Source organism: Cherax quadricarinatus, chromosome 95, assembly GCF_038502225.1.
Source record: "Cherax quadricarinatus isolate ZL_2023a chromosome 95, ASM3850222v1, whole genome shotgun sequence".
In the NCBI taxonomy this organism is placed as follows: Eukaryota; Metazoa; Arthropoda; class Malacostraca; order Decapoda; family Parastacidae; genus Cherax; species Cherax quadricarinatus.
In genome coordinates, this window is record NC_091386.1 from 1,272,501 (window position 1) to 1,295,000 (window position 22,500).

The 22,500-nt window shown below is 47.3% G+C and overlaps 1 protein-coding gene across 4 annotated transcripts in view; it reads right to left on the reverse strand.

Moving 5' to 3' along the window:
- LOC128703908 (pleckstrin homology domain-containing family G member 1-like) overlaps positions 1 to 22,500 on the reverse strand; it is a 530,324-nt gene that overhangs the window by 257,984 nt on the left and 249,840 nt on the right. Inside the window, exon 1 of one of the 4 annotated variants that reach the window (XM_070104853.1) lies at positions 13,168 to 13,319. The exons of the other annotated variants lie outside the window; for them this stretch is intronic. The gene's annotated coding sequence lies outside the window, so the exon portion shown is untranslated. Of the gene's footprint in view, positions 1 to 13,167; positions 13,320 to 22,500 lie in introns of those variants that run through there. 4 annotated transcript variants of the gene reach the window in all.

Genomic DNA, 22,500 nt, shown 5'->3' on the forward strand with positions numbered 1-22,500 from the left:
TACCTTGTGGAACACTGGGAGCCAGTACTGTACCTTGTGGAACACTGGGAGCCAGTACTGTACCTTGTGGAACACTGGGAGCCAGTACTGTGCCTTGTGGAACACTGGGAGCCAGCACTGTACCTTGTGGAACACTGGGAGCCAGTACTGTGCCTTGTGGAACACTGGGAGCCAGTACTGTACCTTGTGGAACACTGGGAGCCAGTACTGTACCTTGTGTAACACTGGGTACTGTACCTTGTGGAACACTGGGAGCCAGTACCGTACCTTGTGGAACACTGGGAGCCAGTACCGTACCTTGTGGAACACTGGGAGCCAGTACCGTACCTTGTCGAACACTGGGAGCCAGTACCGTACCTTGTGGAACACTGGGAGCCAGTACCGTACCTTGTCGAACACTGGGAGCCAGTACCGTACCTTGTCGAACACTGGGAGCCAGTACTGTACCTTGTGGAACACTGGGTACTGTACCTTGTGGAACACTGGGAGCCAGTACTGTGCCTTGTGGAACACTTGGAGCCAGTACTGTACCTTGTGGAACACTGGGAGCCAGTACTGTACCTTGTGGAACACTGGGAGCCAGTACTGTACCTTGTGGAACACTGGGAGCCAGTACTGTACCTTGTGGAACACTGGGAGCCAGTACCGTACCTTGTGGAACACTGGGAGCCAGTACCGTACCTTGTGGAACACTGGGAGCCAGAACTGTACCTTGTGGAACACTGGGAGCCAGTACTGTACCTTGTGGAACACTGGGAGCCAGTACCGTACCTTGTGGAACACTGGGAGCCAGTACTGTACCTTGTGGAACACTGGGAGCCAGTACTGTACCTTGTGGAACACTGGGAGCCAGTACTGTACCTTGTGGAACACTGGGAGCCAGTACTGTACCTTGTGGAACACTAGGAGCTAGTACTGTACCTTGTGGAACACTGGGAGCCAGTACTGTACCTTGTGGAACACTGGGAGCCAGTACTGTACCTTGTGGAACACTGGGAGCCAGTACTGTACCTTGTGGAACACTGGGAGCCAGTACTGTACCTTGTGGAACACTGGGAGCCAGCACTGTACCTTGTGGAACACTGGGAGCCAGCACTGTACCTTGTGGAACACTGGGAGCCAGTACTGTACCTTGTGGAACACTAGGAGCCAGTAGTGTACCTTGTGGAAAACTGGGAGCCAGTACTGTACCTTGTGGAACACTGGGAGCCAGTATTGTACCTTGTGAAACACTGGGAGCCAGTACCGTACCTTGTCGAACACTGGGAGCCAGTACTGTACCTTGTGGAACACTGGGAGCCAGTACTGTACCTTGTGGAACACTAGGCGCCAGTACTGTGCCTTGTGGAACACTAGGAGCCAGTACTGTACCTTGTGGAACACTGGGAGCCAGTACTGTACCTTGTGGAACACTGGGAGCCAGTACCTTACCTTGTGGAACACTAGGAACCAGTACTGTACCTTGTGGAACACTGGGAGCCAGTACTGTACCTTGTGGAACACTGGGAGCCAGTACTGTACCTTGTGGAACACTGGGAGCAAGTACTGTACCTTGTGGAACACTAGGAGCCAGTACTGTACCTTGTGGAACACTGGGAGCCAGTACTGTACCTTGTGGAACACTGGGAGCCAGTACTGTACCTTGTGAAACACTGGAAGCCAGTACTGTACCTTGTGGAACACTGGGAGCCAGTACTGTACCTTGTGGAACACTGGAAGCCAGTACTGTACCTTGTGGAACACTGGGAGCCAGTACTGTACCTTGTGGAACACTAGGAGCCAGTACTGTACCTTGTGGAACACTGGGAGCCAGTACTGTACCTTGTGGAACACTGGGAGCCAGTACTGTACCTTGTGGAACACTGGGAGCCAGTACTGTACCTTGTGGAACACTGGGAGCCAGTACTGTACCTTGTGGAACACTAGGAGCCAGTACTGTACCTTGTGGAACACTGGGAGCCAGTACTGTACCTTCTGGAACACTGGGAGCCAGCACTGTACCTTGTGGAACACTGGGAGCCAGTACTGTACCTTGTGGAACACTGGGAGCCAGTACTGTACCTTGTGGAACACTGGGAGCCAGTACTGTACCTTGTGGAACACTGGGAGCCAGTACTGTACCTTGTGGAACACTGGGAGCCAGTACTGTACCTTGTGGAACACTGGGAGCCAGTACTGTACCTTGTGGAACACTGGGAGCCAGTACTGTACCTTGTGGAACACTGGGAGCCAGTACTGTACCTTGTGGAACACTGGGAACCAGTACTGTACCTTGTGGAACACTGGGAGCCAGTACTGTACCTTGTGGAACACTGGGAACCAGTACTGTACCTTGTGGAACAATGGGAGCCAGTACCGTACCTTGTGGAACACTAGGAACCAGTACTGTACCTTGTGGAACACTGGGAACCAGTACTGTACATTGCGGAACACTGGGAGCCAGTACTGTACCTTGTGGAACACTGGGAGCCAGTACTGTACCTTGTGGAACACTGGGAGCCAGTACTGTACCTTGTGGAACACTGGGAGCCAGTACTGTACCTTGTGGAACACTGGGAGCCAGTACTGTACCTTGTGGAACACTGGGAGCCAGTACTGTACCTTGTGGAACACTGGGAGCCAGTACTGTACCTTGTGGAACACTGGGAGCCAGTACTGTACCTTGTGGAACACTGGGAACCAGTACTGTACCTTGTGGAACACTGGGAGCCAGTACTGTACCTTGTGGAACACTGGGAACCAGTACTGTACCTTGTGGAACAATGGGAGCCAGTACCGTACCTTGTGGAACACTAGGAACCAGTACTGTACCTTGTGGAACACTGGGAACCAGTACTGTACATTGCGGAACACTGGGAGCCAGTACTGTACCTTGTGGAACACTGGGAGCCAGTACTGTACCTTGTGGAACACTGGGAACCAGTACCGTACCTTGTGGAACACTGGGAGCCAGTACTGTACCTTGTGGAACACTGGGAGCCAGTACTGTACCTTGTGGAACACTGGGAACCAGTACCGCACCTTGTGGAACACTGGGAGCCAGTACTGTACCTTGTGGAACACTGGGAGCCAGTACTGTACCTTGTGGAACACTGGGAGCCAGTACCGTACCTTGTGGAACACTGGGAGCCAGTACTGTACCTTGTGGAACACTGGGAACCAGTACCGTACCTTGTGGAACACTGGGTACTGTACCTTGTGGAACACTGGGAGCCAGTACCGTACCTTGTGGAACACTGGGAGCCAGTACTGTACCTTGTGGAACATTGGGAGCCAGTACTGTACCTTGTGGAACACTGGGAACCAGTACTGTACCTTGTGGAACACTGGGAACCAGTACCGTACCTTGTGGAACACTGGGAGCCAGTACTGTACCTTGTGGAACACTGGGAGCCAGTACTGTACCTTGTGGAACACTGGGAACCAGTACCGTACCTTGTGGAACACTGGGAGCCAGTACTGTACCTTGTGGAACACTGGGAGCCAGTACTGTGCCTTGTGGAACACTGGGAGCCAGTACTGTACCTTGTGGAACACTGGGAGCCAGTACTGTACCTTGTGGAACACTGGGAGCCAGTACTGTACCTTGTGGAACACTGGGAGCCAGTACTGTACCTTGTGGAACACTGGGAGCCAGTACTGTACCTTGTGGAACACTGGGAGCCAGTACTGTACCTTGTGGAACACTGGGAGCCAGTACTGTACCTTGTGGAACACTGGGAGCCAGTACTGTACCTTGTGGAACACTGGGAGCCAGTACCGTACCTTGTGGAACACTGGGAGCCAGTACTGTACCTTGTGGAACACTGGGAGCCAGTACTGTACCTTGTGGAACACTGAGAGCCAGTACCGTACCTTGTGGAACACTGGGAGCCAGTACTGTACCTTGTGGAACACTGGGAGCCAGTACCGTACCTTGTGGAACACTGGGAGCCAGTACTGTACCTTGTGGAACAGAGCTTTTCACTGTGGCAGCCTCTGACTCTGTTTACAACTATTCTTTGTGTTCTCTTAGCCAGATAATTAAAACTTCTTCTGCCCAGCTTTCCAGTTATTCTGGAATGTCGTTCCAGTTATTCTCTTAACAATCATTTTGTGCGCTATTACACCACTGTCGCACTTGTCGAAGGCTTTTGCGAAGTCTCTCTATACTGCATCTGTATTTTCCTTGTCCTCCAGTGCATCCTAGACCATGTCATTGTGGTCCAGTAGTTGTGAGAGTCAGGGACGACCATCTAAGACCATGTCATTGTGGTCCAGTAGTTGTGAGAGTCAGGAACGACCATCTAAGACCATGTCATTGTGGTCCAGTAGTTGTGAGAGTCAGGGACGACCATCTAAGACCATGTCATTGTGGTCCAGTAGTTGTGAGATCCAGGAACGACCATCTAAGACCATGTCATTGTGGTGCAGTAGTTGTGAGAGTCAGGGACGACCATCTAAGACCATGTCATTGTGGTCCAGTAGTTGTGAGAGCCAGGAACGACCATCTAAGACCATGTCATTGTGGTGCAGTAGTTGTGAGAGTCAGGAACGACCATCCTAGAGCATGTCATTGTGGTCCAGTAGTTGTGAGAGTCAGGGACGACCATCCTAGACCATGTCATTGTGGTCCAGTAGTTGTGAGAGTCAGGAACGACCATCCTAGAGCATGTCATTGTGGTGCAGTAGTTGTGAGAGTCAGGAACGACCATCTAAGACCATGTCATTGTGGTCCAGTAGTTGTGAGAGTCAGGGACGACCATCCTAGACCATGTCATTGTGGTCCAGTAGTTGTGAGAGTCAGGAACGACCATCCTAGAGCATGTCATTGTGGTGCAGTAGTTGTGAGAGCCAGGAACGACCATCTAAGACCATGTCATTGTGGTCCAGTAGTTGTGAGAGTCAGGAACGACCATCCTAGAGCATGTCATTGTGGTGCAGTAGTTGTGAGAGCCAGGAACGACCATCTAAGACCATGTCATTGTGGTCCAGTAGTTGTGAGAGCCAGGAACGACCATCCTAGACCATGTCATTGTGGTGCAGTAGTTGTGAGAGTCAGGGACGACCATCCTAGACCATGTCATTGTGGTGCAGTAGTTGTGAGAGTCAGGGACGACCATCCTAGACCATGTCATTGTGGTGCAGTAGTTGTGAGAGTCAGGAACGACCATCTAAGACCATGTCATTGTGGTCCAGTAGTTGTGAGAGTCAGGAACGACCATCTAAGACCATGTCATTGTGGTCCAGTAGTTGTGAGAGTCAGGAACGACCATCTAAGACCATGTTATTGTGGTCCAGTAGTTGTGAGAGTCAGGGACGACCATCCTAGACCATGTCATTGTGGTCCAGTAGTTGTGAGAGTCAGGAACGACCATCTAAGACCATGTCATTGTGGTCCAGTAGTTGTGAGAGTCAGGGACGACCATCCTAGACCATGTCATTGTGGTCCAGTAGTTGTGAGAGTCAGGAACGACCATCCTAGACCATGTCATTGTGGTGCAGTAGTTGTGAGAGTCAGGGACGACCATCCTAGACCATGTCATTGTGGTGCAGTAGTTGTGAGAGTCAGGGACGACCATCCTAGACCATGTCATTGTGGTGCAGTAGTTGTGAGAGCCAGGAACGACCATCTAAGACCATGTCATTGTGGTCCAGTAGTTGTGAGAGCAAGGAACGACCATCCTAGACCATGTCATTGTGGTGCAGTAGTTGTGAGAGTCAGGGACGACCATCCTAGACCATGTCATTGTGGTGCAGTAGTTGTGAGAGCCAGGAACGACCATCTAAGACCATGTCATTGTGGTCCAGTAGTTGTGAGAGCCAGGAACGAACATCTAAGACCATGTCATTGTGGTCCAGTAGTTGTGAGAGCCAGGAACGACCATCTAAGACCATGTCATTGTGGTCCAGTAGTTGTGAGAGCCAGGAACGTCCATCTAAGACCATGTCATTGTGGTCCAGTAGTTGTGAGAGCCAGGAACGACCATCTAAGACTATGTCACAGTGGTCCAGTAGTTGTGAGAGCCAGGAACGACCATCTAAGACTATGTCACAGTGGTCCAGTAGTTGTGAGAGCCAGGAACGACCATCTAAGACTATGTCACAGTGGTCCAGTAGTTGTGAGAGCCAGGAACGACCATCTAAGACTATGTCACAGTGGTCCAGTAGTTGTGAGAGCCAGGAACGACCATCTAAGACTATGTCACAGTGGTCCAGTAGTTGTGAGAGCCAGGAACGACCATCTAAGACTATGTCACAGTGGTCCAGTAGTTGTGAGAGCCAGGAACGACCATCTAAGACTATGTCACAGTGGTCCAGTAGTTGTGAGAGCCAGGAACGACCATCTAAGACTATGTCACAGTGGTCCAGTAGTTGTGAGAGCCAGGAACGACCATCTAAGACTATGTCACAGTGGTCCAGTAGTTGTGAGAGCCAGGAACGACCATCTAAGACTATGTCACAGTGGTCCAGTAGTTGTGAGAGCCAGGAACGACCATCTAAGACTATGTCACAGTGGTCCAGTAGTTGTGAGAGCCAGGAACGACCATCTAAGACTATGTCACAGTGGTCCAGTAGTTGTGAGAGCCAGGAACGACCATCTAAGACTATGTCACAGTGGTCCAGTAGTTGTGAGAGCCAGGAACGACCATCTAAGACTATGTCACAGTGTTCCAGTAGTGAGAGCCAGGAACGACCATCTAAGACTATGTCACAGTGGTCCAGTAGTTGTGAGAGCCAGGAACGACCATCCAAGACCATGTCATTGTGGTCCAGTAGTTGTGAGAGCCAGGAACGACCATCTAAGACCATGACATTGTGGTCCAGTAGTTGCGAGAGCCAGGAACGACCATCTAAGATCATGTCATTGTGGTCCAGTAGTTGTGAGAGCCAGGAACGACCATCTAAGACCATGTCATTGTGGTCCAGTAGTTGTGAGAGCCAGGAACGACCATCTAAGACCATGTCATTGTGGTCCAGTAGTTGTGAGAGCCAGGAACGACCATCTAAGACCATGTCATTGTGGTCCAGTAGTTGTGAGAGCCAGGAACGACCATCTAAGACCATGTCATTGTGGTCCAGTAGTTGTGAGAGCCAGGAACGACCATCTAAGACTATGTCACAGTGGTCCAGTAGTTGTGAGAGCCAGGAACGACCATCTAAGACTATGTCACAGTGGTCCAGTAGTTGTGAGAGCCAGGAACGACCATCTAAGACTATGTCACAGTGGTCCAGTAGTTGTGAGAGCCAGGAACGACCATCTAAGACTATGTCACAGTGGTCCAGTAGTTGTGAGAGCCAGGAACGACCATCTAAGACTATGTCACAGTGGTCCAGTAGTTGTGAGAGCCAGGAACGACCATCTAAGACTATGTCACAGTGGTCCAGTAGTTGTGAGAGCCAGGAACGACCATCTAAGACTATGTCACAGTGGTCCAGTAGTTGTGAGAGCCAGGAACGACCTGCTCTAACCCCATGTTGCCCTGGGTTGTACAACTGTTGTGAATCCAAGTGTATAGTAATCTTGCTTCCTAACCCTCAAAGATTAACCTAACAGCACGTCAGTGCTAGAGGCCTACAGAGGCCTCTGTAACCCTCTAGCACATTTTTATTTCCAGTCTTCCTCACTTGATCCCACAGGCCATCCCACTCCCAGTTCAAACTGGTAGCAGTTCAGCATCCATATACAGTTACCTTCTCATTAACAACTAAATATGATCCTAATCTCCTTACCAGACCGCCTCATGTCACCCTACACTACCATCTCCTCTGGAAGCCACCACCACAATCCTAGCAGCATCACGAGCAAGCAGTCCTAGCAGGTACTAGGTCAAGCAGTCCTAGCAGGCAGCAGATCAAGCAGCAGTCACAGTCATCTGGGCTACACCACACACACCACGAATACTTCTGAAATTACACCTTATCGAAAGGGAATTCGATGCGGCCACAACTCAGACCAAGTCACTGGTCAGAGATCCACAAGGATGCTAGTCTCCCGTGGAGACCAGCATCCTTGTGGATGCTGGTCCTTGTGCAGAGACCATCCTCCTTACTGCCCCTTGTATCAGGGTCACCGTCCCCATCAATCAGGCTGTTGCTGCAGAAGCTTGTATGATTTATCTGTCATCTTACGTGTCCGTGGGACAGCAAAAGATACTGCCAGAGTGCAAAACATTTAACAAGCTTCTATTTCACACCTCATGTAGGAAGGCAGTACCTCCCTGGATGGTTGCTGCCTACCACCCACTATGACCAATGATTAACAAAACCAAGAGGTGGAGTTCGACTTCCTGGAGTCACAGTTAGGGGGGACACACAAGACATACCAACGTGGGTACAGTAATCGCTACAGGGCACGAGTTAATCTCTTTAAATCCCCAGGAAATACCGAAGTAGAGTTGTAAATACACTTATACCAGTGCCCACAGTGCCCACAACAGTACCCATAGTACCAACAGTACCCACAAGTGCCCACAGTACCCACAACAGTACCAATGGTACCAACAGTACCCACAAGTGCCCACAGTACCCACAACAGTACCCATAGTACCAACAGTACCCACAGTACTCACAACAGTACCCATAGTACCAACAGTACCCACAAGTGCCCACAGTACCCACAACAGTACCCATAGTACCAACAGTACCCACAAGTGCCCACAGTGCCCACAACAGTACCCACAAGTGCCCACAGTACCCACAACAGTACCCATAGTACCAACAGTACCCACAAGTGCCCACAGTACCCACAACAGTACCCATAGTACCAACAGTACCCACAACAGTACACATAGTACCAACAGTACCCACAAGTGCCCACAGTACCCACAACAGTACCAATGGTACCAACAGTACCCACAAGTGCCCACAGTACCCACAACAGTACCAATGGTACCAACAGTACCCACAAGTGCCCACAGTACCCACAACAGTACCCATAGTACCAACAGTACCCACAGTACCCACAACAGTACCCATAGTACCAACAGTACCCACAAGTGCCCACAGTACCCACAACAGTACCCATAGTACCAACAGTACCCACAAGTGCCCACAGTACCCACAACAGTACCCATAGTACCAACAGTACCAACAGTACTCACAACAGTACCCATAGTACCAACAGTACCCACAGTACCCACAACAGTACTCATAGTACCAACAGTACCCACAAGTGCCCACAGTACCCACAACAGTACCCATAGTACCAACAGTACTCACAAGTGCCCACAGTACCCACAACAGTACCCATAGTACCAACAGTACTCACAACAGTACCCATAGTACCAACAGTACCCACAGTACCCACAACAGCACTCTTAGTACCAACAGTACCCACAACAGTACCCATAGTACCAACAGTACCCACAAGTGCCCACAGTACCCACAACAGTACCCATAGTACCAACAGTACCAACAGTACTCACAACAGTATCCATAGTACCAACAGTACCCACAAGTGCCCACAGTACCCACAACAGTACCAATGGTACCAACAGTACCCACAAGTGCCCACAGTACCCACAGTACCAACAGTACCCACAAGTGCCCACAGTACCCACAACAGTACCAATGGTACCAACAGTACCCACAAGTGCCCACAGTATCCATAGTACCAACAGTACCCACAAGTGCCCACAGTACCCACAACAGTACCAATGGAACCAACAGTACCCACAAGTGCCCACAGTACCCACAGTACCAACAGTACCCACAAGTGCCCACAGTACCCACAATAGTACCCATAGTACCAACAGTACCCACAAGTGCCCACAGTACCCACAACAGTACCCATAGTACCAACAGTACCCACAAGTGCCCACAGTACCCACAATAGTACCCATAATACCAACAGTACCCACAAGTGCCCACAGTACCCACAATAGTACCCATAGTACCAACAGTACCCACAAGTGCCCACAGTACCCACAACAGTACCCATAGTACAAAGAGTACTCACAAGTGCCCACAGTACCCATAGTACCAACAGTATATACAAGTGCCCACAGTACCCACAACAGTATCCATAGTACAAAGAGTACTCAAGTGCCCACAGTATCCATAGTACCAACAGTACCCACAAGTGCCCACAGTACCCACAACAGTACCCATAGTACAAAGAGTACTCACAAGTGCCCACAGTACCCATAGTACCAACAGTACCCACAAGTGCCCACAGTACCCACAACAGTACCCATAGTACAAAGAGTACTCACAAGTGCCCACAGTACCCATAGTACCAACAGTACCCACAAGTGCCCACAGTACCCACAACAGTACCCATAGTACAAAGAGTACTCACAAGTGCCCACAGTACTCATAGTACCAACAGTACCCACAAGTGCCCACAGTACCCACAACACACTGGGTATACAATCCAACAGGCAAGTTGACATACTTAGTATAAAACTCGAGAGGTATATATGAATGTGTATAGACCAAGTGTATACACCGAGAACAGTATACATATACTGCTAGGTGAACACTGACAGCAGGTGTAAGGTAACTAACACCCAGGTACCTACTTACTGCTAGGTGAACACTAACAGCAGGTGTAAGGTAACTAACACCCAGGTACCTACTTACTGCTAGGTGAACACTGACAGCAGGTGTAAGGTAACTAACACCCAGGTACCTACTTACTTCTAGGTGAACACTGACAGCAGGTGTAAGGTAACTAACACCCAGGTACCTACTTACTTCTAGGTGAACACTGACAGCAGGTGTAAGGTAACTAACACCCAGGTACCTACCTACTGCTAGGTGAACACTGACAGCAGGTGTAAGGTAACTAACACCCAGGTACCTACTTACTGCTAGGTGAACACTAACAGCAGGTGTAAGGTAACTAACACCCAGGTACCTACTTACTGCTAGGTGAACACTGACAGCAGGTGTAAGGTAACTAACACCCAGGTACCTACTTACTGCTAGGTGAACACTGACAGCAGGTGTAACTAACACCCAGGTACCTACTTACTTCTAGGTGAACACTGACAGCAGGTGTAAGGTAACTAACACCCAGGTACCTACTTACTGCTAGGTGAACACTGACAGCAGGTGTAAAGTAACTAACACCCAGGTACCTACTTACTTCTAGGTGAACACTGACAGCAGGTGTAAGGTAACTAACACCCAGGTACCTACCTACTGCTAGGTGAACACTGACAGCAGGTGTAAGGTAACTAACACCCAGGTACCTACTTACTGCTAGGTGAACACTAACAGCAGGTGTAAGGTAACTAACACCCAGGTACCTACTTACTGCTAGGTGAACACTGACAGCAGGTGTAAGGTAACTAACACCCAGGTACCTACTTACTTCTAGGTGAAAATTGACAGCAGGTGTAAGGTAACTAACACCCAGGTACCTACTTACTGCTAGGTGAACACTGACAGCAGGTGTAAGGTAACTAACACCCAGGTACCTACTTACTGCTAGGTGAACACTGACAGCAGGTGTAACTAACACCCAGGTACCTACTTACTGCTAGGTGAACACTGACAGCAGGTGTAACTAACACCCAGGTACCTACTTACTGCTAGGTGAACACTAACAGCAGGTGTAAGGTAACTAACACCCAGGTACCTACTTACTGCTAGGTGAACACTAACAGCAGGTGTAAGGTAACTAACACCCAGGTACCTACTTACTGCTAGGTGAACACTAACAGCAGGTGTAAGGTAACACCTTCACGTACACAAGACACAGGTGTTAACAACCCAGGCACTAAATAGGGCCACAAAAGGCTAGGAGCACATATTTCGTGTCTCCTGAGGACCATCGTCAGCAGGTGAAGTCAAACTTACCCGAGTTAAGTCTCAGATCAATTAAGTTTAGTGACTTTCTTGTCAATTTCTAGATTTTATCGAGTCTACGGTGAGTTAGAGTGAGTTAGAGTGAGTTAGAGTGAGTTAGAGTGAGTTAGAGTGATTTAGAGTGAGTTAGAGTGAGTTAGAGTGAGTTAGAGTGAGTCAGAGTGAGTTAGAGTGAGTTAGAGTGAGTCAGAGTGAGTTAGAGTGAGTTAGAGTGAGTCAGAGTGAGTTAGAGTGAGTTAGAGTGAGTGAGAGTGAGTTAGAGTGAGTCAGAGTGAGTTAGAGTGAGTTAGAGTGAGTGAGAGTGAGTTAGTGAGAGAAGAATATATTTCAGTCTACCATGGGTGGAACACACCTGGATGTCTTCAAGACATAGCCAGGTGTGTGACTGGTGTACAACACACACCTGGATGTCTGCAAGACATAGCCAGGTGTGTGACTGGTGTACAACACACACCTGGATGTCTGCAAGACATAGCCAGGTGTGTGACTGGTGTACAACACACACCTGGATGTCTGCAAGACATAGCCAGGTGTGTGACTGGTGTACAACACACACCTGGATGTCTGCAAGACATAGCCAGGTGTGTGACTGGTGTACAACACACACCTGGATGTCTGCAAGACATAGCCAGGTGTGTGACTGGTGTACAACACACACCTGGATGTCTGCAAGACATAGCCAGGTGTGTGACTGGTGTACAACATACACCTGGATGTCTTCAAGACATAGCCAGGTGTGTGACTGGTGAACAACACACACCTGGTTGTCTTCAAGACATAGCCAGGTGTGTGACTGGTGTACAACACACACCTGGATGTCTGCAAGACATAGCCAGGTGTGTGACTGGTGTACAACACACACCTGGATGTCTTCAAGACATAGCCAGGTGTGTGACTGGTGTACAACACACACCTGGATGTCTTCAAGACATAGCCAGGTGTGTGACTGGTGAACAACACACACCTGGATGTCTTCAGGGCACAGTCAGGTGTGTAACTAGTACTCAACACACAACTGGCTGTCTTTAAGACACAGCCAGGTGTGTAACTAGTACTCAGCACACACCTGGCTGTCTTCAAGACACAGTCAGGTGTGTAACTGATCAACACACACCTGGCTGTCTGCAATACCAGAAAGTGAGTAAGGTAGAGAGGGAGAGAATGGGGTAGGAAGAGAGTGATGAAGACAGTGATTAAGGGAGTGACTGAGGGAGCGAGGGAGAGAGGGAGTAAGGGAGAGAGTGAGGGAGAGAGGGAGTAAGGGCGAGAGTGAGGGAGAGATGTAGTAAGGGAGAGAGTGAGGGAGGGTAAATGGATGGATATAGGAGGGAGGGAGGGAGGTAAATACCTCCCTGAGGTACGACTTACCAAGCTTCCAGTGAACTTCCCGCTCCAGCACAAACTTCTCACTCAGGAGTGGACTACACCCTCTCAGGGTGAACTTCCCACTCAAGCTGAGACTTCCCACTCAAGCTGAGACTTCCCACTCAAGCACGGACTTCACACTCACCTGTAACACACAAGAAATATTTAACAAATGCACCCAAGTCACATTTTTATGTTAATTCTAATAACGAAGTTAATATTATCTTAATATTTAGCATATAAATGGTTAATGGGGGTTTAAAACCTATCTACTATACGAAGGGCATTAAGGTAGGTAGTAGATTCGCCCGGCCTTGGCCTTTCCAAGAGGTGGCCCGGCCTTGGCTCCCTGTTATGGAGTGTCTCAGACCAATGTCTGCCATGGGAGGAGGTACAAGTACCTCCTCATCTTCTGGGACCAGCTGTCCCCAGGCCTAGCCCCATTCCCTGCCCCCACGGGGCTTGGAGGGAGAAGCTTGGCACCTTGGAATGCCAAAAACCCTGCCCACACTGGGCTCGAAGGGTGTGGCAGCTGCATAGCAGCAGATGATATCAGGAGGTGCAAAGGCAGCAAGCACTACAGGATCCTTTTGGAGCCACACCCCAGCTTTGGGCATTAAGTCCGAGTGCTGGGGAAGCTAAAGAATGCCTCTTGCTGTGAGTGTTACTGTTGCTACATCTGTCCGCTGCACTCCTCTGAGTGCTTACAAATTAATAAGAGACCCAGTAATAATAATAATAATAATAATCTATATTTCTATAAAGACATGATTCAAGTTATACAAGGATATTCTGGTGGGTAATTTACACACGTTACTCTGTACCTAATTAATGAGGAAGATGACTATGTAAAGTAGTTACCCCTTAAAAGCAAAAGTTTTCTCATATGGGCAACTTACAGAAAACGGTCTTTACTATAGCAGTAACTACGCTAATATTGGTTGGCCTGGTGGCTACAGGTCTCGCTTCACACACGGAGGGCCCGGGTTCGATTCCCGACGGGTGGAAACATTTCGACACGTTACCTTACACCTGTTGTCCTGTTCACCTAGCAGCAAATAGGTACCTGGGTGTTAGTCGACTGGTGTGGGTCACATCCTGGGTGTTAGTGGACTGGTGTGGGTGGCATCCTGGGTGTTAGTGGACTGGTGTGGGTCACATCCTGGGTGTTAGTCGACTGGTGTGGGTCACATCCTGGGTGTTAGTGGACTGGTGTGGGTCACATCCTGGGTGTTAGTGGACTGGTGTGGGTGGCATCCTGGGTGTTAGTGGACTGGTGTGGGTCACATCCTGGGTGTTAGTGGACTGGTGTGGGTCACATCCTGGGTGTTAGTGGACTGGTGTGGGTCACATCCTGGGTGTTAGTGGACTGGTGTGGGTGGCATCCTGGGTGTTAGTGGACTGGTGTGGGTCACATCCTGGGTGTTAGTCGACTGGTGTGGGTCACATCCTGGGTGTTAGTGGACTGGTGTGGGTCACATCCTGGGTGTTAGTGGACTGGTGTGGGTGGCATCCTGGGTGTTAGTGGACTGGTGTGGGTCACATCCTGGGTGTTAGTGGACTGGTGTGGGTCACATCCTGGGTGTTAGTGGACTGGTGTGGGTCACATCCTGGGTGTTAGTGGACTGGTGTGGGTCACATCCTGGGTGTTAGTGGACTGGTGTGGGTCACATCCTGGGTGTTAGTGAACTGGTGTGGGTCACATCCTGGGTGTTAGTGGACTGGTGTGGGTCACATCCTGGGTGTTAGTGGACTGGTGTGGGTCACATCCTGGGTGTTAGTGGACTGGTGTGGGTCACATCCTGGGTGTTAGTGGACTGGTGTAGGTGGCATCCTGGGTGGCTAACCCTCCGGGGTTAAAAATCCAAACGAAATCTTATCTTACGTAGAAATTTGGTAACAACATAGTTACCCCTTAACGCCAGAAATTTTTCTCTCATGCGTAACCTAAAGAAAACGTTCCTCACTACAACAGTAACTACGCTATTTCCTCGCTGAGTAAATACGTAGACTCAGGGTGAGTTTACCTCCAACTAATGTATATTAAGTTCACCTACAACTAATGTATATTAAGTTTACCTCCAACTAATGTATATTAAGTTTACCTACAACTAATGTATATTAAGTTTACCACCAACTAATGTATATTAAGTTTACCACCAACTAATGTATATTAAGTTTACCACCAACTAATGTATATTAAGTTTACCTACAACTAATGTATATTAAGTTTACCTACAACTAATGTATATTAAGTTTACCACCAACTAATGTATATTAAGTTTACCACCAACTAATGTATATTAAGTTTACCACCAACTAATGTATATTAAGTTTACCACCAACTAATGTATATTAAGTTTACCACCAACTAATGTATATTAAGTTTACCACCAACTAATGTATATTAAGTTTACCTCCAACTAATGTATATTAAGTTTACCACCAACTAATGTATATTAAGTTTACCTCCAACTAATGTATATTAAGTTTACCTCCAACTAATGTATATTAAGTTTACCTCCAACTAATGTATATTAAGTTTACCACCAACTAATGTATATTAAGTTTACCACCAACTAATGTATATTAAGTTTACCACCAACTAATGTATATTAAGTTTACCTCCAACTAATGTATATTAAGTTTACCACCAACTAATGTATATTAAGTTTACCTCCAACAAGACAACAATAAACAACTATAACTAAATAATACATTTTATTGAGTTTACCCTAAGAAAAAAGCTTACCTTAAAATACATATATTTTCAAGTTTACCCTAAAATACATTGTTAGTTTACTCTTAAGTATATTTGTTTAGTTTAAGCTAAAATACCTTTTATTCGAGGTTTACCATAAAATACCTTTTTATTAAAGTTTACCCTAAAATATTTTTTATTCCAGTTTACCATGAAGTACTAATCTCTTTTAGTTAACCCTATTTTTCAACTTAAATTATTTTGCTTAGTTTACCCTAAAATAATTTGATTAGTTTACGCTAAAATAATTTGCTTAGTTTACCCTAAAATAATTGGTTTAGTTTACCCTAAAATAATTGGTTTAGTTTACCCTAAAATAATTGGTTTATTTTACCCTAAAATAATTGGTTTAGTTTACCCTAAAATAATTGGTTTAGTTTACCCTAAAATAATTGGTTTATTTTACCCTAAAATAATTGGTTTAGTTTACCCTAAAATAATTGGTTTAGTTTACCCTAAAATAATTGGTTTAGTTTACCCTAAAATAATTGGTTTAGTTTACCCTAAAATAATTGGTTTAGTTTACCCTAAAATAATTGGTTTAGTTTACCCTAAAATAATTTGCCTAGTTTACCCTAAATTTTGTTTAGTTTACCCTAAAATACATTATAAATCTGGCAGTAATAACCACACAAATATTGCGTTGGTATCGTCAATACTCAGACCTAAATTTACCATCAAGGTAATTAATGTAATCATTAATGACCGAGGGTCATTTAAGTGCTTTAATTACCTTTAACAAAGCAATCTAAAGTGAAGGAGGGGAGATACAGTATCAACTTCCTGGTGCAGTCTGCAACCAGTGCAGCCATCCCTCCGATAACTGAATTATCTCTCTCTCTCTCTCTCTCTCTCTCTCTCTCTCTCTCTCTCTCTCTCTCTCTCCTTCTATCTCCCTCTCTCCCTCCCTCTCTTTTCCTCTATCTCTCTCTACCCCCGCCCGGAGAGACGTACCATGATTTCCTAGCTATCAAAACATGGGATGGATAACTAGAAACTTCAAAAGAATGATTAGATAACTAGAACTTTCAAAACAAGGGATGGATAACTAGAGCCTTCAAAACAAGGGATTGATAAGAACCTTCAAAACAAGGGATGGATAATGAGAACCTTGAAAACAAGGAATCGATAACTAGAACCTTCAAAACGGATGGATAATGAGAACCTTGAAAACAAGGAATGGATAACTAGAACCTTCAAAACAAGGAATGGATAACTAGAACCTTCAAAACAAGGGCTGCCAAGCCAGTGATGATCCTCTTAAAGTCACTTGTTCTCTCTAGGTTGGAACATTACTGTACACTAACAGCAACTTTCAAGGCAGGTGAAATACAGACCTGGAGAATGTGCAGAGAACCTTCACTGTTCGTATAAGCACAGTCAAGGACCTTAATTACTGGGAATGCTTGAAGTTCCTTCACCTGTACTCTCTGAAACGCTCGATACGTTAGGTTTAAAGCCTATCCACTACACGAAGGTCATCAAGGCTGCATGTCACCTGTACACAACCCGTCTAGAACACTGTAATACCTAAAACATTGAATAAAGTGAATTCTCAGTGTATATACAGAGATATACACCTCCAAGTGTATATACACAGAGATATACACCTCCAAGTGTATATACACTTCTGACCCAGTATAGTATATATATACAGAGATGTAGTTCTGAAAATACACATGCAAGTACTTTAGTAGATAAGAGGCGGGACCAGGAGCTATGAATCGACCCCTGGAAACACAATTAAGCTAGTACACTACTACAATAACATTATAAACAAGAGGTCATGGCCGAGGACGTCGTAATGACAACGTAACGCAGCTATCATGGCGTCCCGTTGTAACTATACCACCAACTACGTGATGGTTCAAGGCTCGACTCTCTTAAGAGTGTACTACGTGAAGTACACTTGATGTACACCCTGGTCCGCAAGTTGTACACACACATAGGGCAAAACACCTATGATAACGCAATGTTTCGCTTATGTAAGCTCTCGTAAAAGTGAGACGTCGCAGTGATTGGCTAAGTCAGAGATGTTGATTTACTGCTAAACTGCGAGGTAATTTATAGTAAGATGGAATAAAGTGTAAGAAACATCTCATTTAACGTTTTTAACGTGATGTTTTTAAACCAATTTCACTGACAATATCAGACAGAAAAGAATCATGGTCCAAGTCGGACCGAAACGTCGTGGTAAGTTCCTCTCTTCTATGTGCGGGTTATTTCTGTATCGTTCCAGTCACGGTATTGTGCCTTGTTGTTATTTAAGACGAATCAATTTCTTGGATAAGGTCTTCATTCATCCTGGATCAAACGAGGGGTTCATGATGCAGCTCATGAATGAACCTCTGCTATCATTTCTTTCCCGTAATTTTTCGATGGGATGGAGGTCAGGGATGTTCTCTGGCTACTGGATAACATTGACATTGTTCCTTGCGACAATGGGATGTTCTCTGGCTACTGGATAACGTTGACACTGTTCCTTGCAACTATGGGATGTTCTCTGGCTACTTGGATAACGTTGACATTGTTCCTTGCAACCATGGGATGTTCTCTGGCTACTGGATAACGTTGACATTGTTCCTTGCAACTATGGGATGTTCTCTGGCTACTGGATAACGTTGACATTGTTCCTTGCAACTATGGGATGTTCTCTGGCTACTGGATAACGTTGACATTGTTCCTTGCAACTATGGGATGTTCTGTGGTTCCTTGGGTAACATTGACATTGTCCCCTTGCAACTATGGGACTCTAGCCACTGGGTAACAGGGCCACTGTTCCCTTGCAACAATGTCCTGACCTGTGCCCCTGGGCACTGTCCTCCACAGCGTGTGCAGTGGCACCAGTCTTATGTAACGTCAGGATGTATTTTCTGGAGCATCAACACAACAAACTCCCTTCATCGTCGTCTCCATCGCCAGGAAATGTAATTCCCCAGACCTTTTTAATCCACTAAAACTGTACCAGACTTCCACTCTCCTTGAGGCTCTTATCTGTGGAGCTGAGGATGTAGTGACTGACATGATGGCTGTCTAGCATGTCTTCAACATCAGTGACTGACATGATGGTTGTCTAGCATGTCTTCAACATCAGTGACTGACATGATGGTTGTCTAGCATGTCTTCAACATCAGTGACTGACATGATGGCTGTCTAGCATGTCTTCAACATCAGTGACTGACATGATGGTTGTCTAGCATGTCTTCAACATCAGTGACTTACTGACATGATGGCTCTAACATGTCTTCAACATCAGTGACTTACTGATATGATGGCTCTAACATGTCTTCAACATCATTGACTGACATGATGGCTGTCTAACATGTCTTCAACATCAGTGACTGATATGATGGCTGTCTAGCATGTCTTCAACATCAGTGACTGATATGATGGCTGTCTAACATGTCTTCAACATCAGTGACTTACTGACATGATGGCTGTCTAACATGTCTTCAACATCAGTGACTGACATGATGGTTGTCTAGCATGTCTTCAACATCAGTGACTTACTGACATGATGGCTGTCTAGCATGTCTTCAACATCAGTGACTGACATGATGACTGTCTAACATGTCTTCAACATCAGTGACTGACATGATGACTGTCTAACATGTCTTCAACATCAGTGACTGACATGATGACTGTCTAACATGTCTTCAACATCAGTGACTGACATGATGACTGTCTAACATGTCTTCAACATCAGTGACTGACATGATGACTGTCTAACATGTCTTCAACATCAGTGACTGACATGATGACTGTCTAACATGTCTTCAACATCAGTGACTGACATGATGACTGTCTAACATGTCTTCAACATCGGTGACTGACATGATGACTGTCTATCATGTCTTCAACATCAGTGACTGACATGATGACTGTCTAACATGTCTTCAACATCAGTGACTGACATGATGACTGTCTAACATGTCTTCAACATCGGTGACTGACATGATGACTGTCTATCATGTCTTCAACATCAGTGACTGACATGATGACTGTCTAACATGTCTTCAACATCAGTGACTGACATGATGACTGTCTAACATGTCTTCAACATCAGTGACTGACATGATGACTGTCTAACATGTCTTCAACATCAGTGACTGACATGACTCTTGTATGGTTCTGTCTATAAAACATAAACGAGATATACCAAGACTCCTGCAAGATTAAGACATGATCAACCAGGCTGTGAGTGTCCATCACCCACAACACCAGTCATATACCTGTGACTGGCTTCCAGGACCATCCTGGGACCTGATCAACCAGGCTGTGAGTGTCCATCACCCACAACACCTGTCATATACCTGTGACTGGCTTCCAGGACCATCCTGGGACCTGATCAACCAGGCTGTGAGTGTCTATCACCCACAACACCTGTCATATACCTCTGACTGGCTTCCAGGACCATCCTGGGACCTGATCAACCAGGCTGTGAGTGTCCATCACCCACAACACCTGTCATATACCTGTGACTGGCTTCCAGAACCATCCTGGGACCTGATCAACCAGGCTGTGAGTGTCCATCACCCACAACACCTGTCATATACCTGTGACTGGCTTCCAGGACCATCCTGGGACCTGATCAACCAGGCTGTGAGTGTCTATCACCCACAACACCTGTCATATACCTGTGACTGGCTTCCAGGACCATCCTGGGACCTGATCAACCAGGCTGTGAGTGTCCATCACCCACAACACCTGTCATATACCTGTGACTGGCTTCCAGAACCATCCTGGGACCTGATCAACCAGGCTGTGAGTGTCCATCACCCACAACACCTGTCATATACCTGTGACTGGCTTCCAGGACCATCCTGGGACCTGATCAACCAGGCTGTGAGTGTCTATCACCCACAACACCTGTCATATACCTGTGACTGGCTTCCAGGACCATCCTGGGACCTGATCAACCAGGCTGTGAGTGTCTATCACCCACAACACCTGTCATATACCTGTGACTGGCTTCCAGGACCATCCTGGGACCTGATCAACCAGGCTGTGAGTGTCCATCACCCACAACACCTGTCATATACCTGTGATTGGCTTCCAGGACCATCCTGGGACCTGATCAATCAGGCTGTGAGTGTCCATCACCCACAACACCTGTCATATACCTGTGACTGGCTTTCAGGACCATCCTGGGACTTGATCAACCAGGCTGTGAGTGTCCATCACCCACAACACCTGTCATATACCTGTGACTGGCTTCCAGGACCATCCTGGGACCTGATCAACCAGGCTGTGAGTGTCTATCACCCACAACACCTGTCATATACCTGTGACTGGCTTCCAGGACCATCCTGGGACCTGATCAATCAGGCTGTGAGTGTCTATCACCCACAACACCAGTCATATACCTGTGACTGGCTTCCAGGACCATCCTGGGACCTGATCAACCAGGCTGTGAGTGTCTATCACCCACAACACCTGTCATATACCTGTGACTGGCTTCCAGGACCATCCTGGGACCTGATCAATCAGGCTGTGAGTGTCTATCACCCACAACACCTGTCATATACCTGTGACTGGCTTCCAGGACCATCCTGGGACCTGATCAACCAGGCTGTGAGTGTCCACCACCCACAACACCTGTCATATACCTGTGACTGGCTTCCAGGACCATCCTGGGACCTGATCAACCAGGCTGTGAGTGTCCATCACCCACAACACCTGTCATATACCTGTGACTGGCTTCCAGAACCATCCTGGGACCTGATCAACCAGGCTGTGAGTGTCTATCACCCACAACACCTGTCATATACCTGTGACTGGCTTCCAGGACCATCCTGGGACCTGATCAACCAGGCTGTGAGTGTCCATCACCCACAACACCTGTCATATACCTGTGACTGGCTTCCAGGACCATCCTGGGACCTGATCAACCAGGCTGTGAGTGTCCATCACCCACAACACCTGTCATATACCTGTGACTGGCTTCCAGGACCATCCTGGGACCTGATCAACCAGGCTGTGAGTGTCCATCACCCACAACACCTGTCATATACCTGTGACTGCCTTCCAGGACCATCCTGGGACCTGATCAACCAGGCTGTGAGTGTCCATCACCCACAACACCTGTCATATACCTGTGACTGGCTTCCAGGACCATCCTGGGACCTGATCAACCAGGCTGTGAGTGTCCATCACCCACAACACCTGTCATATACCTGTGACTGGCTTCCAGGACAATCCTGGGACCTGATCAACCAGGCTGTGAGTGTCCATCACCCACAACACCTGTCATATACCTGTGACTGGCTTCCAGGACCATCCTGGGACCTGATCAACCAGGCTGTGAGTGTCCATCACCCACAACACCTGTCAAATACCTGTGACTGGCTTCCAGGACAATCCTGGGACCTGATCAACCAGGCTGTGAGTGTCCATCACCCACAACACCTGTCATATACCTGTGACTGGCTTCCAGGACCATCCTGGGACCTGATCAACCAGGCTGTGAGTGTCCATCAAGCACAACACCTGTGAATAAAATATGTGTAAATAAAGGGATTTTATATTTGATATCAGTGGTGGAGTAGTGACCTGAAGGACGAGTTGGCACCATC